Below are 25189 nucleotides of genomic sequence, written 5' to 3'. Positions count from 1 at the left end.
TTTTCTCCAGGGAACTTTACAATTTTATGCGCAGGCGCATTAAGTGCTTTTACGTGGTGTAACGTTCGTTCTAACGATGTGATCGTTACACACTTTTTAGAACTAACTTTACTCCGGTCGTTCTTTCGTCAATTAAAAGATCGTTCGTCGTTAACAACGAACGATCGTAGTCGCATGTGTGTACGTAGCATCACACATGGACAGGTCTGCAGCAAGCAGGGAGACTGGCAAGCATCTTTGTATAGATCCTTTTCAGGAAGCGTCTTTCCAAAGAGTAAAGGCTATTCTCCCAAGAAGAGATGGACTAGCCCAAAACCTGTCAGTTCTAGCAGATCTCTACCTACTGTAAGTGACAGCAACATGGGAGATAAGCAATTTATGGCTTATTTTAGAAATATACTCCTTATTTGTATGTGTTTACATGCATTTTTTTAAACTTACAATTTTTTGCAATAGTGGTCCTTTAAGATTATAAGTAGAATTATTTTGTCCTACGACCTCTAAGACAGTACACTACATTAACGATTTAGCTGTGCCACCTCAGCAGAGCAGTGTGCTCGAAAATGATCTTATGATGCTGGCAATTGTAGTACAATTCTTCCACTGAATCAGGCAGGCCAAAACAAGGGTGTGCTGCTCCAGCCAACAGGCAGCAGGAGAAACGCCAGACTTTGTTTCTAAAGTTTAACGCCACTAATTCTACTCAAGAATTTGTGAGTGTGCAAGGTGAACACACTTCAGGAGGATGATTATGACACAGAAACATGAAAGTACATTTGATATAGGACCACTAGCGTGAAACACTGTAAAATGCATCATACACACATTTAAGATGTATTTTTGCCCTGGAGTATAATGCATTTTAGTGATTGCGACACTGCCATCATAGCGGCTCCAGTTTAGTAGCTTCTGCCCAACTTAGCCCTAGATTGTGAACTCCTCATAATGAGGTAGTGACAAACTGTTCCATATACTCTGCACATTTGTGAGATTATACATACACACATACACACACTAGTTGACCTAAGCCTGTTTAAAAATGAGCACTAGGCCTGTCACATCCCCGCCACATGTCCCTGGCCCCGCCCTCCTGTCCCAACGGCTGTCCGTGCTGCACATGCCCAGTAGCGCAATCGCACGGACACAGGGACAAGATGACGCAGGGACACTTAAGTTTTATGATATAGGAGATAGATAGATATAGTAAAACCTCCATTATTCGGCACCCATGGGGATCGGCTGATGTTGGATAAGTGTGGTTTCTGGTTGCTTGAGAGTCAATGTTAAAACTTGGTCTAGCTAAAAAAAAAAAAAAAAAAAAAAAAAAAAAAAAAAAAAAACTACTGAACCCCAACCTATACACTCACCGTAACCTTTCTATTAATGGTGAAAACAGTAATAAAAAACAAATTAAGATGACGGGCAGACCTAACTTAACTTCTTGCCGACTGTTCCACGCCAATCGGTGTGAACGTGGCCGCAGCCCCAGGACTGCTCTATGTCAATTGGCGTGAACGGTCTTCTATGGGGCTTACAGGAGAGTGCGCGCGCATCTCCACTTTGAAGGCGGGGCTCCGCCTTCAGTCACTTAGCGGCGATCGCCACTCGGAGACTGTTAGACGTCGAAACAGCCGTCTAATATACCTGTACAGTGCTGCGATGTAAGGTCCTGGGGGGCACTGTAGATCACAGTGATTGGCTGGCCGGGGGAGGAAGGGAATTTTTTTTTTTTTTTGATAAAAAAATGTAACAAATGTTTGTAATAAAAAAAAAAAAACATTAGGGCAGGGATCACACCCCACCAACATAGAGCTCTGTTGGTGGGGAGAAAAGGGGGTGAAAATCACTTGTGCGCTGAGTTGTGCGGCCCTGCAGCGAGCCCTAAAAGCTGCAGTGGCCCAATTTAGGAATAATGGCTTGGTCCTTCAGGGGGTTTAGTACCGCAGTCCTTAAGTGGTTAATGATCTATTACTGTATTAAAAAAAACTAGATTTATACATCCTGCAAGGCCAGAACTTTTGTTGCTGGTTGCTTGCGACTTCTGGTTAACTGAGTTCTGGATAATGGGGGTTTTACATAAGATAGATAGATAGATAGATAGATAGATAGATAGATAGATAGATAGATAGATAGATAGATAGATAGATAGAGTGAGTGAGAGTGAGGGCTAGCGCACACCAAAGTTGGATAAGCACCATACCCATATGTAGCAATTTAAATATTCGTGAACAGGCCAAAGCGTGCTACAGGATATTGAAAATCACATGACACAAAAAAAGGGGGTGGGTTAAAGTACCCTGAAAAAACAGCAACGCAACGACCAGATTGTAATAGTAGAATAATCAATAAATCTTTAAACAACACTAAAGAAGTAAAAACAATTAAAAATCACCTGCAGGTGATTAGTGCTCATTATATATCATAATTAATGACAAGGTCACCCAGCTCAACTCAGATTAGTATACATGAATGTATACAAGTGGTACGCAGCATGACCAAGCGTCACAGACGCGAAACGGCCGTCGCTCCTCCACCCAGTGCCTGACACCCACCTCCACATCGCTTATCCTGCTCTCTGCTGGGGACACGTAAGCTATGCCTGGCATTATACCCACGCCATGTTGATTGACTGTTGTCATCTCTGATTGTCTGTACATGAATTCTGATGAACCACTTTGCAAGTAAAATTTTGAGTTGGAAGGTGCTTGTTTTTTTGCTGTTTCTTGTCTGAATGACACAAACTGTATACATTACCTGTCCTCGGCCTCCGCGTGTCCCCCGCTGCTCCGGGCGCATCCTCCTCTTCCACATACACGCACGTCCCACGTGGTTTCCTAGTCAGGGAGGGCGTGTGTGTGATATCATGTAGTGGTTAACCAGCATGCAGCAGATCAGGTACTCTGAGTCAACTTTTACTGGATTAGCCATATGCTTATTCCAAGGTTTTGACTCAGACACTACTTATGCCAGAAGATTACCAAAGTTGCTGGGCAACTGGCGTAGTTTTCAAGGAAGTAAATATGGCAGCCTCCATATCCCTCTCACCTAAGGTTTCCTTTAAAGCAGGGGTCTCAAACTCGCGGCCCGCGGGCCATTTGCGGCCCTCGATACAATATTTTCTGGCCCTCGCCGGCAAAAGCTTCCTTATAGTTCGCTTCAGTGCTCCCAAGTAATCCACCGCATTCCCGCCGCTAAACGATGGCTGCAGAGACCCCAAAGCGCCCGGGGGGCAATCTGCCGGCATTTCCTGGAAGGGGCAGAGCTTTCAGCTTCAGCTCTGCCCCTCCTGACATCAATCGCCGCACGGATCGCCGCCTCTCCCCACCCCTCTCTGTAAAGGAAGAGTGAGAGGGGCGGGCAGAGGCGGCGATGCGCCGCGATTGTGAAATTCCTTATGCGGCCCAGCCTCATCCTGACTCCTGCGGCCCCCCAGGTAAATTGAGTTTGAGACCCCTGCTTTAAAGTTTCCCAATGCAAATAAACATTCTTCCCGAGTGAAAATGCGAACATGAAATGTTGAATTACCGTAGGAGACCTTTTTACTGTGTAAAGTTACATACAGACATTAGATTACACTTGGCTTAGGAAGCCAGTAAAGACTACTTTGTACGAGAATCTATTGTGGATCCAGTAGCTCCCTGCCCCTCCCCAATCCGCAGTACCTCCATAGTAACAGAATGAGTGGCTAGCCTACAGGCTAGTAACGCGTCTGAGCAGCTTTGCTGATGAACTGGTGCTCAAAGGCTGGATTTCAGATCATGGAATTTATGAGGCTTATAAACTGTGGCCAAAGCGGAATCTATTATCTTGTTTGCAGTCTTTGGCAGACAGCTCTTCGAAGAAATGGAGAGGCTCAAAGAGATATCTTTTTGTACCGGCAGCACACAATATTTTGGAGGCAAGGACAATGCCTGCTCTCACACAGGGACACGGGACAATGCCTACAATTCCTGTTCACAACGGAATAGATTTCCTAGCACAAAATTAAATTAATTCATTTGTGCCCAATGTCCTCAGTGCTGCATTAGGTTTACCATTTATAAGGAAACAGAGCGGCTCAGTTTGTAAAGACAAGCCAATCACGTACCCACCATTGTGTTGTGACTTTAATTTAGTTTTAAAAAGGTACATTGCTAGCCACCAGTTGCCAATGGAATGACTCCATTGCAGAGATGTTCCTTTCCACGATGGCCAAATGCCATTAACTAGACTGAACCAAAATGATGTTAAAAATGTGATGTGGCCTGGCTGAGAAATGGGAGGCTGCCCCCGCACTTAAAAATGAATGTGACTGAAGGCTGAGGCTTAACCGAGGTTCAGCCCTCTGAGTAGAGGAAGCTTGCATTCACCGATGGCCAGAAACTCCTCAGAGACACCACAGACTAGGATTTGCTGCCAGTCTTGCTAAGAGATGCATTGAGGTTGCCAGAGTTCCCTGCGCCCGCCTCCTAGTCACTACCATCTCAGACGACCTCAGTCGGAAGCACAACATCACTGCCATTGATTGTTCTTCCTCCGTCAACTGAGGAAGTTTGGCATGGCCCAAGAGATTCCGACAAGTTTTTACTCTGCCACCACTGAATCGATCCACTGCTCTTCCATCCTGGTCTGGTATGCCGGCACCACCACCAGCGACAGGCACAAACAACAGAGGGTCATCAGGTTGGTGGAGAGGATCACTGGGAGACGCCTCCCCCCCATTGGCTCTCCTATAAAACACCAGACTGTGCTCTAGAGCATTGAGGATTGCCAGTGACCCCCCTCACCCAGGCCACCGCTACTTCAGTCCGCTCCCATCAGGCCAGAGGCTTCGAGCAATCTCCACCAGGACCGCCACACACAGAAACTCTTTTTTCCCCATTGGCTGTCAGCTTCTTGAATTCACTCCACATATTCCCATCAGTGTCTCCCCACCCATAAACTGCGGCCCAGGATGTGTCTCAGCCAACAGTCAACCTGCCCACAGGACTAATCGATCAGACTTGTTTGTGTCTCAATTAGAATTGCTATGAATTATGTATATTGTTGCCCTTGTTGTTCTGTTCTTTTGCTTTGTAAACAGCATGCTTATACACCTATGTAACTATCTCTGTCTTCTACTGGGGCTATGCATGTATTGTGCCAAACCCAAATCCGGACAGGACCCAGTCTGGTATTTAAACAATATTAAACAAAGAGACAATGGTGGTAAGGCTGCATACTGTAGTTATTTATGAACCCTTCAATGTGGTTAACAGGTCTCCCTACATCTGCAGAAAATCCAGCAAAGGATATGACTATAGTTCCATTCTCCATCACATGAGGCCACAGTGCAGAGAACATGAATAATGGCCCTATTGGGGTGTAGCTAGATAACCAAGCACAGAAGTTCAGCTGATAACAGAGATCTGCTGAGAGTCACTAAAATCCCATTTTAGAGAACTGACAGGGTGATAAGACTGTCTAGTACACTGCCTTATCTTCACGGTGTCTGTATCAGAAATACTTCATATACACTTTCAACAATGCAGTTACTGGAGAGAAGCCAAATAACCTACCACCAGGATGACAAATAGCAAAAAGGTGAAACCCAGTCTTTCTGGAGGCAATCAAAACACAGAACCCAGGGTCATCTCTTCAAGCAAAGACATGACCTCAAAGAGCACTACTACATATACCCATACCCACACACACACAGAACAGCATGAGCTGAGCAAATGCTGACAATTGTTAGATGACAGAGAGAGAGAGAGCACTGGATTCAACCCTGGCCACAAGGGTTATAAAATTACGGTACTATTCCATTAGCCCAGCGCAACCACCAGGTGGCGTTAATTACTATTCCCCCTCCAGGCCATAGTAGGGAAAGATGTAACTCTGGTGGTTTTATCGATAACCTAGTGGATGCGCTTGGCTAACGGAAAAGAACCAAAATTACAATAAAGGGACAGAGAGTTCATGCTAAACCCCCGGAAAGACAGTTAAAGAAGAACGCAAGCGAAGAGGGGGGAAAAAATCAATACATTGCCAAGTTAAAAAAATAGGGATCAAGAAATGATTTGTATTTGCCATGTAATTTGTTCATGTTAATTGATCCACAATTAGCCTGCATGTAATCAACTTTACTACTGGCAGATATGAAAAAAACAGACAGCACCAACTGCCATTATCTATAACCACACCCCTAACAATGCATTAGGTTAAAACCCCACTGATGATCTATTAGAGAAAAGGAAATGATTTCTCATGTGAAAAGGGGTATCAGCTACTGATTGCGATTAAGTTTAATCTTTGTTTACAGTTCCTCTTTAAATAAGGTAAAATAGATGTGTTAAAGAGGGTGTGCCTAAAAATCAATTAACCCTTTGCACACTCATGCAAATACTCAATGCAGACTGAAACCACTTCTATCCCTACAGCCAAGTTAAAATCAGAGGTCCTGGTTTGCATAAAATTGCATTTTGTGTAGTCACATATGCCACGCAGGGAATCCCCTGTATTAACATGTGTACTAATTCTGGCCCTATAACACACAATGCAACATACAAGCATACAGTGCATAAATCTAACAAAGTATTAGGAGCACATAACCAAACGTCCTCTCTGGTCACAAACTTCCTCTTATGGGACATGTAATGTTTTGGAACTTACCTCAAAGGGTATTACAATATACACCCATACGCACCACATGCATGCACACACACACACCTGTTTTTTCACTTTGGCGCCTCTAAACCACTTACATAATCATACCACCTCTTGTGGAGGGTATAACACTGTTTTGTTCATAGCAGCAGAGAGCAACTTTTTAAACCGAGTGGAGGCGGGTTTGTTCTCCCCACCAGACTACAGTTGAGCCCCTGCTGTGGCACACAAACATGAGTATAAGTATTAGCCAGTGTCCAAAACTTACAAAACTATATTGGCTACTTCCCACATTTCCCTCCCCATTTTTCCTTTGCAGGGTCTACTTAAACTGCTCCTAAAAATTCATGTACATTTGGCACCACCCACGGCCACACCCATTTTCGGCTGTATGACCACACCCATGATTTGGTGCATGTGTGTCCAAAAGTGCCACAGATCTTTTAGGACTCTGGCAACAGCCTTGCCTCCAGTGGTTGACCCACTTCCTTACACTTTATATTGTTACAGTAGAATCCATTTATAGGGATGTAATATTGCACACCTGTCTAATCAGCACCTTGATATGCAATACCCGTGAGGTTGGATGGATTATCTTGGCAAAGGAGAAGTGCTCACTAAAGGTGGCCACTAATGATACCATTTGCTAAACGATTGATTATAAATATAGTCGTCCCAAACTATCATATATGATCGTTCATACAAAGAATCATTTGTAAAGGCGCTAGGTCAGGAATGTGGGACTAAGTTTACTATAGCCAGAGGTTTACATTAATAGAGTTTACTATAACGAGAGTCTCTTGTACAATACAGAGGTTGGTTAGATGTTCCTCTACACTGTTGAGGTGGCAATAAATCTAGCAATTTGGCTGTACGATCGAACCATTCGATTTGATCATTTTATAGAATCGAGTGTGTTCCAGAATTCCCAATCGATGAAAAGTGGTTGATTTCATGTCGAATCAACCAGCTTAGTCGATCGAGCAGGATGCAAGATACCGGTCAATCGCACCGGAATCCGCTACTGTTCACATGTCATTTGAACGACTCAATCGATTTTTCATTCAGAGCATGAAGACACAACATTGGTCAGATCTAAGGTAAAGGTGAATTGCATAGGATATCGTTTGTAGTGTGTGGGTCACTAGTCGATCGACTTTTGATCAACCATACTAAAGTCGATTCCTTAATAAAGTCAATCGCTTACACTACACAGGACAGAATAAACATCTTCACCAACATAAGCAGGCATTCATTAAATGCCAAGTACACATTATGACGTCTGGGAGACATATAATGCAATAATACATGCATGGACTGAATCTCCTAGTGTATAAGGAACATTAAAAGAAAAAAATAATAAGTTTGACTTTCCATTAATTTATATAATTTGTCTTATTATTGGATGAATGCAATTTCAATGTCAGTGTTTTCCACAGAATTTTTTTTCCAGCCGGTTTGCAAGAAGTAGCCAGGTGGCACAGAACAGGGATATTTGTTGTTATGGAGGTTATTGAAATGTTTCACCCGGGAGTGTTTGTAGCATTTCCTGATTCTTACCAAACAAGGGAGATAAAATATGTCACCACAGTTCATCCCCAGGATACACACTAGATATATACAAAACAGACAATTGGGGTTCTAAAAGCTAATGGGAAACCAGATTTCAATAAAAAAAAAGTCAGATACTCACCTAAGGAGAGGGAAGGCTCGGGTCCTAATGAGTCTTGCCTCTCCTCTCCCGGTGCCCTCCATGCTGCGCTGGCTCCCCCGTTCTAATCCCCCGCCGCGGGGGACTTCGGAAGTCTTCGGGAGCAGAGTCCTCCTGAAGACAGGCAGCTCCATACTGCGCACGTGCGAGTGCGTCATAGAGGGCGTGCGCAGTGTAGAGTGGCCAGTCTTCGGGAGTTTCCGAAGCCTCCCTTCAGCGGGGAAACAGCGGTATTTGACCAAAACAGTCGAATACCGCTACGGGGGAGCCAGCGCAACAGCAGGGACCGGGAAAGGAGAGGGAATACTCTATGGGACCCAGAGCCTCCCTCTCCTTAGGCGAGTATCTGACTTTATTTAAATTTAGGTTTCCATTTACTTTAAAGGAACAGCATCAGTCTTTTAGTCTTCATTAATATCAGTCTCCTTGATTGCAGTCATATGAATATGGATGAATTACAAAGAATCCAAACAAAAAACCAAACCATGCCTGACACGTGTTTCACAGCCAAAACCCACTTCCTCAGAGGCACACAAGTGTTTTTCTATCAGGAGTACCCGGTACAACCAGAATAGGGGGACCGCAATCTGTTACGGTAGAATCAAAAGTATAGCACCAGAGTGTGCTATCCTCCGCAGCAGAAACAACCGCTGCGGCTGTTCCTGCTGCAGAGGATAACACAATCTGGTGCTATACTTTTGATTCCAGCGTCACTGATATGAATGAAGAATAAAAGACTTATGCTGTTCCTTTAATACCACAATTGTCTGTTTTGTATATTTCCTGAGTCTTGCATATCATATGGCTTTTATTGTAATTGCGGGGGGGGAGGGGGGGTTGAGGAGCTAGCAGAATTAGGGCCCTTTTCCTTTGTTTCTGTGATGCAAATGCAGCTACCTAGCCGCATCGCATCACTTCCCCTAGCACCAGTGTCACTTCCGCAACTCCCAAAGTGGAAGTAAATTGAGGAGATGGGGACGCAGCTGTGCCCGTGCGAGAATCTGCAGCATGCTGCAGATTCCCGGATCACTCCGCACAACATGCACGCAATGGCAACTATTCAATTGCCGTGCATGTGTTTCAGCACACCCACGGTGCGATGCGGCTATGTAGCCGAATTGCACCGCGTCTAATGGAAATGGGCCCTAAGCTGACAACAGGCTGATGTCATAAAAAACGGGAAAAAAATATTAATTAGAAAAATATATCCAAAAGGTCAAGTGATAACGCCCAATGTATGGGGTATGTGTGCAGGGGTAAAGGTCAAAGTCCTATCACTAACAAAAAAATCTAGGCACATCTCAAGTTAGGACATTTAAATAAGTTATTAAAGTTATTAGGGAGGTGCTAAACAAGGTGTGGCCAGCAAAATGGCAAAAGGTTGAATGTCTCTGCTATCACTAACAAGGATATAGAAAAAGGAAAATGGACCCCTAATCATAGAGATCATAATACTGTTCCATAGGTTTCAAAACAAAATCAAGGCAGGGATGTTTCCCATCTAAACCTGACAGGGCATGATAACCCCTTGTTACTATACATACAGAAAAGACCTGTATACAGCACCTAACCGAAGTGCAAACAATGCAAAGACTGAAATGACCTCCAATGCAAGCCAGTGCAAACAAAACAAAGACCAGTGTGGGTTGCCCTTTTGAGGTTTTCCTTGTACAGAGTGATAAAGAACTGCTGGTAAAATGACAAATATAGCCACACCCATGTGTAAAAGACTCAGGGAGACGCTAGACAGCCACTCAAGCGGACACGCTTGCTCACTGGTTTGTGGAGGAGCGCTCCCACAGCATACAAGTCAAATAGTCCTGCCCCTTATTTTTCCCAAACAATAAGCATTCTTAAAGAGAATCTGTATTGTTAAAATCGCTCAAAAGTAAACATACCAGTGCGTTAGGGGACATCTCCTATTACCCTCTGTCACAATTTCGCCGCTCCTCGCCGCATTAAAAGTGGTTAAAAACAGTTTTTAAAAGTTTGTTTGTAAACAAACAAAATGGCCACCAAAACAGGAAGTAGGTTGATGTACAGTATGTCCACACATAGAAAAATACATCCATACACAAGCAGGCTGTATACAGCATTCCTTTTGAATCTCAAGAGATCATTTGTGTGTTTCTTTCCCCCATGCACTGAAGTTTCAGGCTGCTCTTTTCTTCCTGCAAACAGCTTTGCCCTTGTCTGTAATTCCTCAGTATGTGAAAGCCCAGCCACCCCAGTCAGTGATATTAGTTTTCAATGGGTCCAGTGAAACTAAAGCACCCAAAAAAGTATTACATAGCAGAGGAGAGAGAGGATAAAGCCAGCACTGCGATTCAGGTAATTTATTCAACAAGTAAAAACAATAGCACTTACAGTTGGCAAGGTCGGATGCAAAGCGGAAAGGTGGGCGCCAGGTCTATATCCCCCTGCAGACGACCGTTTCGCGCCGCTGGCAATCTGTTATCAGACAGCCTGTGCACGCTTTCCTAAGGAATTATTCTACTGCAGTTTCATGCTGAGAGTCGAGTCCAGTCCTCTGCTGTCGTTTTGAGTGTGCTGGAGTTTCATCTTTTCTACCATTTACCTATTACATAGCAGAGACTGGACTGCAAATGAACATCTGATCTCACGAAACTTTGCTGTTTTGCATTGCACTACAATGGTGCCGGCTACATACAGTTTGGCTGCGGTGTACAATTGCTGGTAAGAATCAACCAGAAGTGCAGCCATCTTGGAATTGTACCAATCCTGAGCATGTATACTTTTACACCAGTCATGGGAGCCCTTTACCTACATCATCATATATACAATCTGTACATTTTGCTGCATGATGAAAAAAAAAAATTCTGCTCAGACGTCTGGTTAAAATCTATCTTCATTTATTCCTATAAATATTCTATATAATAAAAGCAGCGAGCATCCTACATAATAAAAGATCCTGAGCAGTGCACATGCTTTGGGGGTGCCAGAGCTGCTCCCCATTTCTTGGGGGCACAAGGAGGCCTACACACAGCGTCCCGTTGAGATGCAATGAATTTTGCGCGAGCCAACTCCTGCAGGGAACAGCAGTGATTTAGTTTAGACCATACATGTCAAACTCCGGCCCGCGGGCCAAATCTAGCCCTCAGAGCCATTAAATTTGTCCCCCAAGTGGTTTCCCCACTTTGCATTATGTTTGGCCCACTATAGACCACCAGCAAAGCTATATTGTAGGTGAAGACCACCAGAGAAGCCATATGGGAGAGCATTGGGGAAAGCACTTAGCACCAGAGAACTGTAGAGGGGAGGGAGGAGGGGAGGGAGGAGCCACCTGGGAACTTTATAAGGAACGAGGGTGGCCACTAGACATTGAGGTTGGTCCTTGGCTTGGTCCCAGTGTACAATTTTGGCCCACTTTGTATTTGAGTTTGACACCCCTGGTATAGACCCTGCACATTCTGGCAAACTGATGCAATATGCATTTGTTGTGCCACTTTAAGTTAGTCAATAGACATTTAGGCAGCCAGTATATAGCCAGGTGAATCTGGTCAGAGCACACATCTCTTTCTTCTCCAGCGTGCAGTTCATATAATAAAACCCCGTCCCTGCATCATCCTGTGCCCATTGTGCTTGGCTTGCATGTGCGGCACACAGGCCGAATTCGAGCAGCGGAGGACGGACGGATCGCCGGCTTGCATTTGAAAAGCGTATTGCTATGCGATTTTGCGTTTGTGAATCTAGTGTTCCCAGAAGATTTTGAAAGATTCCGGTCTATCAAAAACACTAGCTATAAAAAAACCGCATTGAAAAGCTCACTTCAAAATACAAAACTGTAATTTCATAAGTTACTGTTATAAAAAAAGCATTGGGTAGGGGGAGAAGGGGGGGTTGCACAGACCGTGTTTGGTGCCTGAGCAGTAAGCATCAGTCAGGCAATTATCTGACATTTGCAACTGCTTCTCACAGTTTCATAGTTTACCACTACATTGCTCTGCTCATTTTTCCCCAGTAATCTCACCTCGGTTTTATCATCTGCAAATGCTGGCCTGTATATGGTCATCACAGCTGCTCTGAGTGACTTCTGCCACTAAACACATGGCATGGTTGGCCTATTCCACCATTCACAGCATTGAAAGAAAACTGCTTCAAGCATGAAGTCCCAGGACTACTGCTGGAGGCCAGAGAGGGCCCCTTCAAGGTATAGTAGTGTAATAGTGAGCCTGGTAAGAGATAGGAGACAGTTATTTGGAAGGAGGAGGGAGAGGGAGAGGAAGCATGACAAAGTAAAAATGAGGCAGTCACAGAGATAAAGCCAAAGGCGCCTTCTTTAATCACTTTACCACCAGGGAAAAACACTCAACGGTTTCCTTCAATATTTCACGACTCTTCCTGCAAGATATGTTTAAAAAAAAATGTCCTATGTACAGTGTAACAAGGAAGGGCACTACCAATCAGCCCATTGCTGCTAGTAATGTACTTTAGTCCAAGGAAGGAAACTTAACTGTTTCACTGTCATTATACTGTACTCAACTGAAAGACATCCACCCATATTTCTTATTTTAGTGTTAGTGAAGGGTGATGAGGCAAATTATAGGGGTACTCTGGGCTCCAAAAACATTCCGAAATCCTGACTCTGCTCTGATCAGGTTCAAGTTTATTATTATTTATAGCACCAACTCCTTCCGCAGCGCTTTACTGAGTATATATCGTCTTGTCACTAATTGTCCCTCAGAGGAGCTCACAATCTAACCCCTACCGTAGTCATATGTCTACTGTAGTTTAGGGCCAATTTTAGGTGGTTGCCAATTAACTTTTCTGTAGGTTTTTAGGGTATGGGAGAAAATCAGAGTGCACGGGGGAAACCCACACAGACACAGGAAAGAACATACAAACTCCTTGTAGATGTTGCCCTGGCTGGGATACGGCAACCCAGCACTGCAAGGTGAGAGTGCTATCCCCTATGGTACTGTGCTACGCCACTTGAGACCTTTTTAAGCAGATGGCTTATAGATACTGTAAAACAGCTTTGAATCCATGAATGTAAGAAAAAAATAAGATGCATCGCAGTAATGCACATTTTCCATCCCAGCACTGTTGCACTTGCTTCATTGTCCAGCTCTAGTGGGCAGCAGAGAGAACAACTCAGTCCAGCAGATTTACAACACATGCCTGGTGATACCATAGACCAGAGTGTTATAATGGATAGTGTTGACAATTTAGGAAGGGTTCAAAGTAGTGAGATTACACCAATAACAATGCTAGTACAGCTGAACCTAATGCTAGGTACACACCATACAATTTTCTGGCAGATTTACCTGCCAGAACGATTACTTCCAACATGTCCAATCTGCATTGCAATAGATTTTCTGATTTTTTTTATTGCTTTTCATAGAACTGAACAAAATGCAATAAAAAAATCAAAAACATGATTAAAAAAAAACAATCTGAAAATTAAAAAATTGATCGCAATTAAGATTGGACACGTTGGAAATAATCAATCTATATAATTAATCAGGGATATACCAAAGACACGGAAGATCAAAAATAGAAAAATACTTTTTCTTTTTTATTTGCAAAAAGGTGCAGAAATATGTACACAAAATCTTTAATCACGTAAAAAGTGCTTATAATTGATTGAAAAAAAGGCAACAACATCGATTTGTTTCGGGTTAGTAACCCTTCTTCAGGCCTTTAAATATAGTGAACATCTACAAAATATAAAAACACCACAATTAAAAACTGTAATACAATCAAAAGAACTGTAGTACAATCTAAAAGGACAATTCCCCTCAATCGTAAGAGAAAGGGGGACACTTCCCCTTTAAGAACAAGTGTGAAAAATAGAGTAACTCATAGTAGCATACAGCAGACAAAAGAACACCAATTGACGTGAAAAAGTGAGGGAGTGAAACATGATGAAGTCCAAATTGGATCCTGCATTGATCTATAGGTGGTCTGCCCTGGCTTTATATTTGACCAGATGAGTTTCTACCTTGTATTCCAACTGTGCAGGTATAGGTTATTTCTTGTAATATTGTATTGTTCTTTACTTCATCTTCTTAAACAATTTTTTCTTGAAGTGCACTTTCATCTTCATCATGTTTCACTTTTTCACGTTTTGAGGGGAATTGTCCTTTTAGATTGTACTACAGTTCTTTTGATTGTATTACAGTTTTTAATTGTGGTGTTTTTATATTTTGTAGATGTTCACTATATTTAAAGGCCTGAAGAAGGGTTACTAACCCGAAACAAATCGATGTTGTTGCCTTTTTTTCAATCAATTATAAGCACTTTTTACGTGATTAAAGATTTTGTGTACATATTTCTGCACCTTTTTGCAAATAAAAAAGAAAAAGTATTTTTCTATTTTTGTTCTTCCGTGTCTTTGGTATATCCCTGATTAATTATTTAGACTTTGAGCTTGGTGTTTGTGGTGCACCTGCAGGGATTTTTTTGTATATTTTTTTGTATGTTTTGCTTCTCCCAAATACACTACTGGAAATAATCAATCTGGCAGGTATATCTGCTAGAAAATTGTATGGAGTGTACCTAGCATAAGGTCTCTGAGAATAGGGAGATGGATGCATCTCTTCAGAATACACCCAAGGACTTCCCTCTTTTTGATAACTAAGCAGCAGCAGGAATAGTGCTGGATCTGGCCATTTTCCTTTCCGAAACGCCTGAAGCTACATTACTCCTTCCTATACTGGTCAGGCCTTTAAGAGGAGTAATGTGGTTAGGTTCAGAAACAGAGGTTCTAAAGAAAATCTACCAGAAAGGCAATGTGTGATCAGGGTGTTGCTATGTAATTAGATTGGCTTTGTACTCTCCGCAGAGCCGGGTCTTTCATGCAGCAAGGTAAAACACTTGCATCAGGCGCAAATTACAGGGGCTGCAGTTTTTCTTTTTTGGGGGGGAAGGGGGGGGGGCTTATCCTCAGGCAGCAAAAAGTCTAGAACCAGCCCTGAGGTTACCTTGCCTTATAGACAAGGTTATGATGTTAGTTTGGGAACCTGAAGCAGGAGGTTATATGGAGGCTGCCATATTAATTTCAACAATACCAGTTGCCCGGCTGTCCTTCTGATCATCCCCCTCTAATTCTTTAAACCTTAGACCAGGCATGGGCAAACTTGGCCCTCCAGCTGTTAAGGAACTACAAGCCCCACAATGCATTGCAGGAGTCGCACAGCCACAGTCATGACTCAAAGGCAAATGCATTGTGGGACTTGTAGTACCGTAACAGCTGGAGGGCCGAGTTTGCCCATGCCTGCCTTAGACCCTGAACAAGCATGCAGCAGATCAGGCCTTTCTGATTTTTGTTTCAAATATGCCAAGATTAGCTGCATGCTTTCTGGTGTAGTTCAAACACTATTGCAGTCAAATGGATCAGCAGGGCTGCCAGGCGACAGATATTGTTTAAAAAGAAATAAATATGGCAGCCCCCATATACCCCTTGCTTCATGATCCCTTCAACCTTATATCACACGTAGATTCTGGTCTAACTATGCCAAGTTTTGGCAGAAGGCTAGAAGAACTTCAGTCTTCTTCCCAACTCCAAACCATTAACCAGCCTGGCGGTCTATTAAAATCGCCAGGCTGGCTACCGGACGCTTTTTTTTTTTTTTTCCTTATTAAAAAAACTATTGCATGCAGCCAACTGAAAGTTGGCTGCATGAAAGCCCACTAGAGGGTGCTCCTAATGCGTACTTCTGATCGCCTCCGGCGATGAGCGGCCCTTCTTGTTTTGCTTTCCTCGTCGCCATGGCGACGAGCGGAGTGACGTCAAGGACGTCAGCCGCCTCCGATCCAGCCCTTAGCGCTGGCCGGAACTGTTTGGTCCGGCTGCGCTGGGCTCGGGCAGCTGGGGGGACCCTCTTTTGCCGCTGCACCGACGCGCTGCAGCGGCGATCAGGTAGCACACGCGGCTGGCAAAGTGCCGGCTGCGTGTGCTCCTTTTTATTTGATGAGAATCGGCCCAGCAGGGCCTGAGCGGCAGCCTCCGGCGGTAATGGACGAGCTGAGCTCGTCCATACCGCCCAGCAGGTTTAAGAGAACCAGAGACGAAGCACCCTCATGTATTTTACCATAATATATATATATATAAATAAACAAAGTGTGTGTGTGTGTGTGTGTGTGTGTGTGTGTGTGTGTGTGTGTGTGTGTGTGTGTGTGTGTGTGTGTGTGTGTGTGTGTGTGTGTGTGTGTGTGTGTGTGTGTGTGTGTGTGTGTGTGTGTGTGTGTGTGTGTGTGTGTGTGTGTGTGTGTGTGTGTGTGTGTGTGTGTGTGTGTGTGTGTGTGTGTGTGTGTGTGTGTGTGTGTGTGTGTGTGTGTGTGTGTGTGTGTGTGTGTGTGTGTGTGTCCGACTGAGCATTCCATCTAGCTTTGCCTGGAAGGATCAGTCTTCTGCGATTTCTTTTCAAGCCCAAATCTGCCCACTTGTGGCTCTGCTTTCCTGCTATTTATCCTCGAAGCAGCAAAGCAGAGCCACAAGGGGGCAGACTTGGGGTTGAAAAGACATCACAGAAGACTGACTCAGCTATAATCATTCCGGTGAAAGCTAGACTGAATGCTCAGTCAGGGATTCTTATCAGAGCTGATAACAGGCAGATTTAGCAGAGAAGAATGAAACAAAGAGCAGGGTAGGTGTTTACTGTCATGTTCTCATTGATATAAAATACATGAGGGTGCTTCGTCTCTGGTTCCCTTTAAGTGTAAACATCAGTTTCTGAAATGAGTTGGTGCCCCACTTCCAAGATATTGTGGTGGGTGTGGCTCAGAAGGCATCGTGAGATGGTTTCTGATCGGACCAAAAAGACAGTGGTGGTAGGGTGCAAGTCAAGTTGCGGCACTGTAATAATGTTGTAATAATGTAACCAGGGCTGTGGAGTTTGTACAAAAATCCTCCAACTCCTCAGTTTATGATTCCACTGACTCCTTGACTGAGACTCCTCTAACTTACATATAATAATCTTGTAGATTTAAAGTATGTAACATAAAGGCCAAAGTTTAGGAATTTTAAAGTTACATTAAGATGGCTTCTGCTTTTGGGAACAAAAATCTCCTGGCCAGGAAGCAGACACTCTACCCTGTATTTGCCCATATGTCCCGGTTATTACAAAGTTTAAAATATGTCCCCAAGTACAACGTATGGCAACAATATTTTATTTGAAAATAAAGGCGCTTTTTTTCAGTTTTGTGTCCATTACTAATTACAAGCCCTTACTTGCAAACATAACAGTTAAATACCCTCATGACATACATATTAAAAAGTTGAGTCCCTAAGGTAACCATGTGAGCGTGGGGGAGGTGAGGGGTCAATTTTAATGGGGAATTTATTTTTTTATTTAATATGATATATGTAGGATATAATTTTACTATTTGGCCACTAGATGTCTCCCCCAGTTTATTCCTGTGTACTGTGAACAGTACAACATGGGTGCTTTCACTTTCATTTTTATTAATGACCACCAGCATCTCGTTGATGCCGTTGATCATTGATCACAGGAACATTGATCTGCAACTCTGCCTCTGGGGGGAGTTTGCAGGCATGAGCAACGATGCGCGCTGCATGTTAGAAGCTTATCTACGCCAAAGAAACACTAACAGTCTTCCCTGCGGGACACATATTAACCACTAGCCGCTTTTGCTGCAGTATGAGGTTTCTTTTGGGAAAAAGTAGGGTTACTGTGCACAATGATCGGTTTCTTCCTAGGAAGGTACCGTATTTTTAAGACCAGTCTCATTTATCCGGCTCAGGTGGGGATTGCCCGATACCAGATATTTGTGCTTGCCAGTTGCTTAAGAAGCCAAGCAACCGGCATTAAATATAGCACTAACTTCACCCCATTGATTAAAAGCAGAGTATTGCGCAGGGCTGTGGAGTCTGAGTCAAGGAGTCTGAGAAATTGTGGATACCTGGAGTCGGAGTCGTGGTTTCATAAAATGTAGAGTCGAATGATTTTGTACCGACTCCACAGCCCTGGTATTGTGCTGCGGTAGTGACATACAAATGTTCCGGGCGCCCGTCTCCTCCTCTTCTGTACGCGCTTGTCTCCTTCTCTCCTCCATGCATGGAGGATGTCCCAGAGGCTTTGGAACACTCTCCGTGCATGGCTTTGACACATCATGTGACCCATTGCAGGTGACACGCCAGGGAGCCATATGAGCAAGCTGCAAAACCTCTGGGCCCTATAGAAAAGAAGGTGCACAGAGCATTCGTAAGTCGCTACCACTGTGCAATACTCTGCAAACTGCAGTAGGAACGCCTCCATTCTCCCCCGCTAGGCATGTTGGTTAGTTGAGACTGCCAGATGCCCGAGTTCCAGTTAACCAGTACTCTGACTGTGGGCTCAGACCAGAGTCAAAGCATCTGATCGGCATGGTCATTCCTGGCCAGTGACCATAATATTCGAGTAAGAAAGGCCTCTGCTCTCTAATCCCTCATACAATGAAGTTAGAGATTTTGAATGTGCTCGTGCTAACAGTACTCCAAACACAGTATACAGTACAGAAGCATTCCCAAGGTAGCATACTGAGCTCAGTCTGGCATATCCTTAGCTGGAAGCAGATTAAAATGGAAATATAATTTTTAACATTAAAATGCAAAAAAATTAATTATAGAAAATATATCACAAAGTGGAAATTCTTTTGCACACTCCAGGGATAAATGGAGAGTTTTTATCCCTTTTAGGGCCCTTTTCCACTATGGCGTTTGCGATGGCTGAATCGCAAAACCGCAATCCACTACCGCGACTCGTTTTGACCTGACTGCGATCGTGCGGCGGATTGATTATTGCCGCAATTATGCACTGCATAGCATAGCAAAATTGCAATCGCAAATGTCGGGAAATCGCCGGGAATTTTTTTTCTGTTGCTGAATCGCAATCGCTAGCGTTCAGCGGGAACGCTAGCAATTGCTAGTGGAAAAGAGCCCTTAAAGAGAGTCTGATGTGTTTTTTTTCCTCTTTATTAATCATCTTAAGCGTTAAGATACAAGCTGATTTGCAGCATCCCCGTGGCAGAACGAGATATTTAACCCCCTGAAATGCCGGGGCAAAATTCTGCAATTGCAGAATTTTGTTTCCTGGAAGTGGCAGACTTGTGTGCCGTAGCTCTGCCTCTGCTTCAGTCAATATCCACTGATCTATGCCTTTCCCCGTCCCTCTCAATTTTCTTTCACTGAGAGGGGCGAGGAGAGGCGGAGATTGACTGGATAAGAGGCAGAGCTACTGCGCACAACTCTGCTTCTACCGGGCAGCAAACTCTGCGACTTCAAAAGTCGAGGAATTTTGCCCCAGTATTTCAGGAGGATAAATACTTTGTTCTGCTGCAGGGATGCGGCGGATCAGCTTGTATAAAAAGAGAAAAAAAAAAACACTTCTGACTCTCTTTAAGTGAAACTATAACGAACCTGTAAATTGAAACCAATATGATACCCATTATTATGGACACAAAATATACCGGTGAAATAAGACCATTCCAACTAACAGGATCAGAGCTGTGCTGGGCTGTTACTAGGGTTGCCATGCCACTGGATACCATGGAAAAGTGTGGACAGCTATTGCTTGAGATACTGGAGCTAAATGAAGCCTGCCTAGTATATTTAGCATTGTTACAGCTCTGACATGCCAATCATTCTGTTCATTCTCTGACTTGTAGAGTCTGACTAAAGCCCTGTTCTGAAACAGACTCCGGACTGAGCGTGAAAAACAAGAACAACAGCCTATTTACAGTCACGGCACACACAGATAGCTCCAAACTGATTAGTCCACCCCAGCTAAGAGGCAACTCTAATTTAGGATTCAAGAGATACTTCTAAAAACAAGCATATCGCAATCCCCGGGAAAAAGTTCCAGAAAATGAAAATACAATATCAAAAGATGACATTCAGTAAAAGCTGCAATTTTTAAACCAGCTGTATTCCCAGAGATAAAGGCTGCTGAAGTGAAAGTAAAGAGAATGTTCAGCTCCTGTGCTAACACACTGGTCAGAAAAAACAAATTACTAAATTATGACTTATTGTTGCATATTTGCCCACTATAGCAGTTGAAATTAAAGTGAGACTACATTTTTAATGGGTTAGTGAGGTCAGTGCTGCTTAAATCCTGGACTTTGGCAAACCCTTGGACGGCCCCCTGTGACCATGCCATTCCTAACATCTCCAGATCTCTACTAAGCCATCACTGCACACGTATATTGGAAATGCTGGGATTGCCCGGATTCTTGCAATGGTGAGGCAGCACGGACGTGGGGAAGGAGGTCAGTGTTCGCCCCAGAATTTTTTTCCAGCCGGGTGGCATGAAAAATTAACCGGGTGGGATGCGATGAGGGAATGCAGGATCGGCACATTTCTGCTTACAGCATAAGAGGAGAATGAGGAGGCAAGCTGATGACAGCCGGGTGCTCACCAAAAGTAGCCGGATGGAGCTAGAAGAGCCTGAGGAGAACACTGTAGGTGTAGGTGTAGATGTAGTGCAAAATTAATATTTTTTTTAACCAATAAAAACCCCAAATCCTGACTTCTCATCCTGTTCCTAATCTCACCCTCTACCCTAACAACAACAATAACATTTCTGTAGCGCTTTTCTCCCATATAATTCTGGCTTACATACAAATGCCCCCTGGAGCAAAATTTTTTTTTACTACTTTTAGACCCTAAAATCAGGAAAGAATCATACAGTCAGGGAGGCTAAAGGGAACCTGAAGTGAAAATAAACTTATGAAATAATGAATTGTATATGTAGTGCAGCTATGAAATAGAACATTAATAGCAAAGAAACAAGTCATATTATTTCCAGTACATGAAGAGTTAAACTTCAGTTATCTATGCAAAAGAGCTTCTCTGAACTCCACAGCCAAATTGGTTGCATTTTTTGGAGCACTTAACATCAAAGAAACAGTGACAGCCAGCTTCAGATAAGATTCATTGAGAAGATAAGTTCAAAGGGTCATTAGCTCTGCAAACCACACTTTTAAATTAAAATATAAGACACAGCAAACTGCAAATATGACAATATTATGCATTGCTATTAAAACACTATATAACTGAAAACAAAAATATGAGACTTTTCTTTGCTACTAATGTCCTATTCATTATCAGTACTACACACACAATTCGTTAAATCAATTTTTTTTCACTTCAGTGTCACTTTAACCACTTCAGTACCAGCACCGTCTGCCCCCTTAAGGACCAGAGGGTGCTGGTACAGTAAACCGCTGCTTCCCAATGAATCGTCGCCAAAATCCGCCGGTCACGTCGCTCTGTCCCCGCCGCAGGCTGCTCTCTCTGACGTCGCTATGACGGCAGAGCGCCGTGCGCTGGTCAGGAGCCGCTTTCATTGGCTCCTGACCTTGTCACTTAATGTAAGCCAATGGGAATGGCTTACAGGAATGACAGGGCCAGGAGCCAATGAAAACGGCTCCTGCCCGGCTCATAGTGCTCTGCCGTCATAGAGACGGCAGGGCAGCACATTGCGGTGAGGACAGAGCGGCGGGGACGCGTGGTGAATGGGACGTAGAGTTTACGTCCGGTCAGATCCGCAGCACCGCCCGCCCGCCGTAGATTTAAACTGCGCCGGTCCGCAGGTAGTTAAATTAATCTGGTGATTGACGATAGCCACACAACACTGGAACCCGGCTTCATTTCTGCTAATATCTTTAAAAATGTACAGTATAGTAGACGATGTTACAGAGGCGCCAGAATAATAAAAATAAGTAAAATGTTTTAAAAACAGGGAGGCAGTAGGTGGACTTACCTCCCCGATGCAGACACAAGGAAATGCCGAGTTTACGACAAAATAACGATTTATTTAAGTACTCCAATACTTTGCAAAGTATTGGAGTACTTAAATAAATCGTTATTTTGTCGTAAACTCGGCATTTCCTTGTGTCTGCATCGGGGAGGTAAGTCCACCTACTGCCTCCCTGTTTTTAAAACATTTTACTTATTTTTATTCTTCTGGCGCCTCTGTAACATCGTCTACTATACTGTGTCCACCCTTGGTGGAGGGGTATTGGCCCCCTTTTTTTCCTTATCTACAGAGAGCGACTTCTTATTCCTGAGTGGGGACAGGTTAATCTCCCCACCTGCCTACACAGTGGTTGCCTAGCAGGTAACCCTGACTTGTGAGTATCACTCAAACATTTTTCACACTGTCCTTTAACTACCAGTACATACTGCACCATATCGGGCTCTCGGTGTCTCCCCCCCCCCCCCCCCTTACTTAAAAATGTACAGAGCTGACCTGGTATGAACTGCTTATTCCTCAAGAAAAGTGTTTTTCTACTTTAACTGCTTTTAATTGTCTATTTCACACCACACAGCTTGTTTTTGTGGCAAAATCAAAACTTTCCTAAGTTTAAAAACCTGTTGCCTAATTACTTTAATTACTACTTTGGGATAAACTGCAGATCCTCTCATAAGTATAGAGAAACATAATAATTTCCTTGGCAGGCAGCAAAGGATAATTATGCATCCATAAAAGCTGCAATCAAAAGCATAACAAATCAGGAAACCTGTATTTTGAATGGAGCAGCACAAGCCTGTCTGGGAGACAAGTAAAAAATGCTCTTCATTTATGTAGCTACAGCATGTCTGGGACAGAAAGAGTTTTAATTTTAGGTTGCATCTGTTTTCTTATCAAAGATTCAGAGATTGCCGACATCCCAATTATGTTTCTAGGCCAGGGCATTTCTGTATAATGTGTATCTCATACTGCCAATTAACACTATACTAGTCCTATACATATTACCACTAGCTGATGACCCGGCGTTGTTCGGGTATGTATTTGGCTGGTGTCGGCTCTGCCCACTTTTTCTAACCCTAACACACAATAACTCAATTACCAAGTTTGTGAGCATCTGCTATTAGCAGTGTAAAAATGGCAGCAATTTAAATATTCCCCTTGAAAATCAACAGGTGAATTTTGATTGGCTATTATAGACTCCACCCACTTCCCCGATTATTAATCTCAGTCACCCAGTGACCATCTGGGCAAAGTTTGAGAACCCTGCCATTAACAGTAAGAAGGCCTGCAGTTCATATTTTCCCAGTGAAATTTGTTTTTGGCTCTGCCCACTTTTTATAACCTGGTTACACTGCCACTCAATGACCAAGTTTGTGAGCTTTGGGCTCCTTGGCATCAATAATTAGTTTTTTTGCCAGTAAAATAAAGCAAATCTGATTGGCTGTTTGGGGCTCCGCCCCATTTTCTGATTTTGAACTCCAGTGACCCAATAACCAACTGTACCAAGTTTGAGGCTTGTGCCATTAACAGAGAATGGCAGCAAATTAAATATTCCCCTTGAAAATCAACAGGCGAATTTTGATTGTTTTTTTAGGCTCCACACACTTTTCTGAATATTAATCCCAGTCACCCAGTGCCCAACTGTGCCAAGTTTGAGAACCCTGTCATTAACAGTGAAGAAGAGATGCCGTTTACATTTTCCAAGAGAAATCTGGTTTTGACTCCACTCAGTTTTTATACCCTTGACACACAGTAACTCAATGACCAAGTTTGTAAGCTTTCGGGTTCCTGGCATCAAAATAGTGTGAATGGAAGTAGCTTATTCAGCAAAGAAATCTGACTGGCTGTTTGTGACTCTGCCCCCTTTAGTGACTTTGAACCCCAGTCACTTAATGACCGACTGTAGCAGTGTTGAGGCCTCTGACATTGACGGTGTAAGAATGGCAGCAGTTTCAATAGTGTGTACCTAGCATTAGATATTCCTCTGAGGCAGTCCATTACATCCAGGTGTCATATCGTATTAAGTCTTCTTTAATGGCATGTTAAATAAGTATTTCCCAGACATGCCTGTTTGTTTGGCTGCTACATTCATCCCTGGCTTTAAAGGGAAGGTTCAGGGAACTCTTGAAAGAAATAAAAATCCCTATCCACTTACCTGGGGCTTCCTCCAGCCCGTGGCAGGCAGGAGGTGCCCTCGCCGCCGCTCCAGAGGCTTCCAGTCGTCTTCGGTGGCCGACCCGACCTGGCCAGGCCGGCTGCCAGGTCGGGCTCTTCTGCGCTCCATGGCCGGGCTCTTCTGCGTCCCACGCGGGCGCGCTGACGTCATCGGACGTCCTCCGGGCTGTACTGCGCAGGCGCAATTCTGCGCCTGCGCAGTACAGCCCGGAGGACGTCCGATGACGTCAGCGCGCCCGCGTGGGACGCAGAAGAGCCCGGCCATGGAGCGCAGAAGAGCCCGACCTGGCAGCCGGCCTGGCCAGGTCGGGTCGGCCACCGAAGACGACTGGAAGCCTCTGGAGCGGCGGCGAGGGCACCTACTGCCTGCCACGGGCTGGAGGAAGCCCCAGGTAAGTGGATAGGGATTTTTATTTTTTTCAAGAGTTCCCTGAACCTTCCCTTTAAAGTGTACCCAAGGTGACATGTGACATAAGATATAAATGTGCATATACAGCGCAAAACTTTAATAAACAGGCTTTTCTTTTTTCTATTTTGCTGCCTCAAAGCGTTTATATTCAGGCAGCCAAGTGACAGCTTTTGTCTTGTCAGTACCTTGAATATAGTAAACCTCATAAGCTAATTTAAAGGACAACTGAAGTGAGAGGTATATAGAGGCTGCCATATTTATTTCATTTTAAGAAATACTAGTTGCCTGGCAGCTTTGCTGATCTATTTGGCTGCAGTAGAGTCGGAATAACACCAGAAACAAGCATGCAGCTAATCTTGTCAGATCTGACAATAATATCAAACACCTGATCTGCTGCATGCTTGTTCAGGGTCTATGGCTAAAAGTATTAGAGACAAAAGGATCAGCAGGGCTGCCAGGCAACAGGCATTGCTTAAAAGGAAATAAATATGACAGCCTCCATATCCCTCTCACTTCAGTTGTCTTTTAAAGCCATAAATGTTTTTCTGGCAG

The 25189-nt window shown here is 43.8% G+C and overlaps 1 protein-coding gene across 2 annotated transcripts in view; it reads right to left on the bottom strand.

The window, feature by feature from the left end:
• Positions 1-25189, bottom strand: part of LOC137541041 (signal transducer and activator of transcription 5B) — a 349270-nt gene that overhangs the window by 282474 nt on the left and 41607 nt on the right. Inside the window, exon 2 of one of the 2 annotated variants that reach the window (XM_068262188.1) lies at positions 12327-12528. The exons of the other annotated variant lie outside the window; for it this stretch is intronic. The gene's annotated coding sequence lies outside the window, so the exon portion shown is untranslated. The remainder of the gene's footprint in view (positions 1-12326; positions 12529-25189) is intronic. 2 annotated transcript variants of the gene reach the window in all.

This window comes from Hyperolius riggenbachi, chromosome 12, assembly GCF_040937935.1.
Source record: "Hyperolius riggenbachi isolate aHypRig1 chromosome 12, aHypRig1.pri, whole genome shotgun sequence".
Lineage (NCBI taxonomy): Eukaryota > Metazoa > Chordata > Amphibia > Anura > Hyperoliidae > Hyperolius > Hyperolius riggenbachi.
This window is presented reverse-complemented; position numbering and strand designations above follow the sequence as displayed.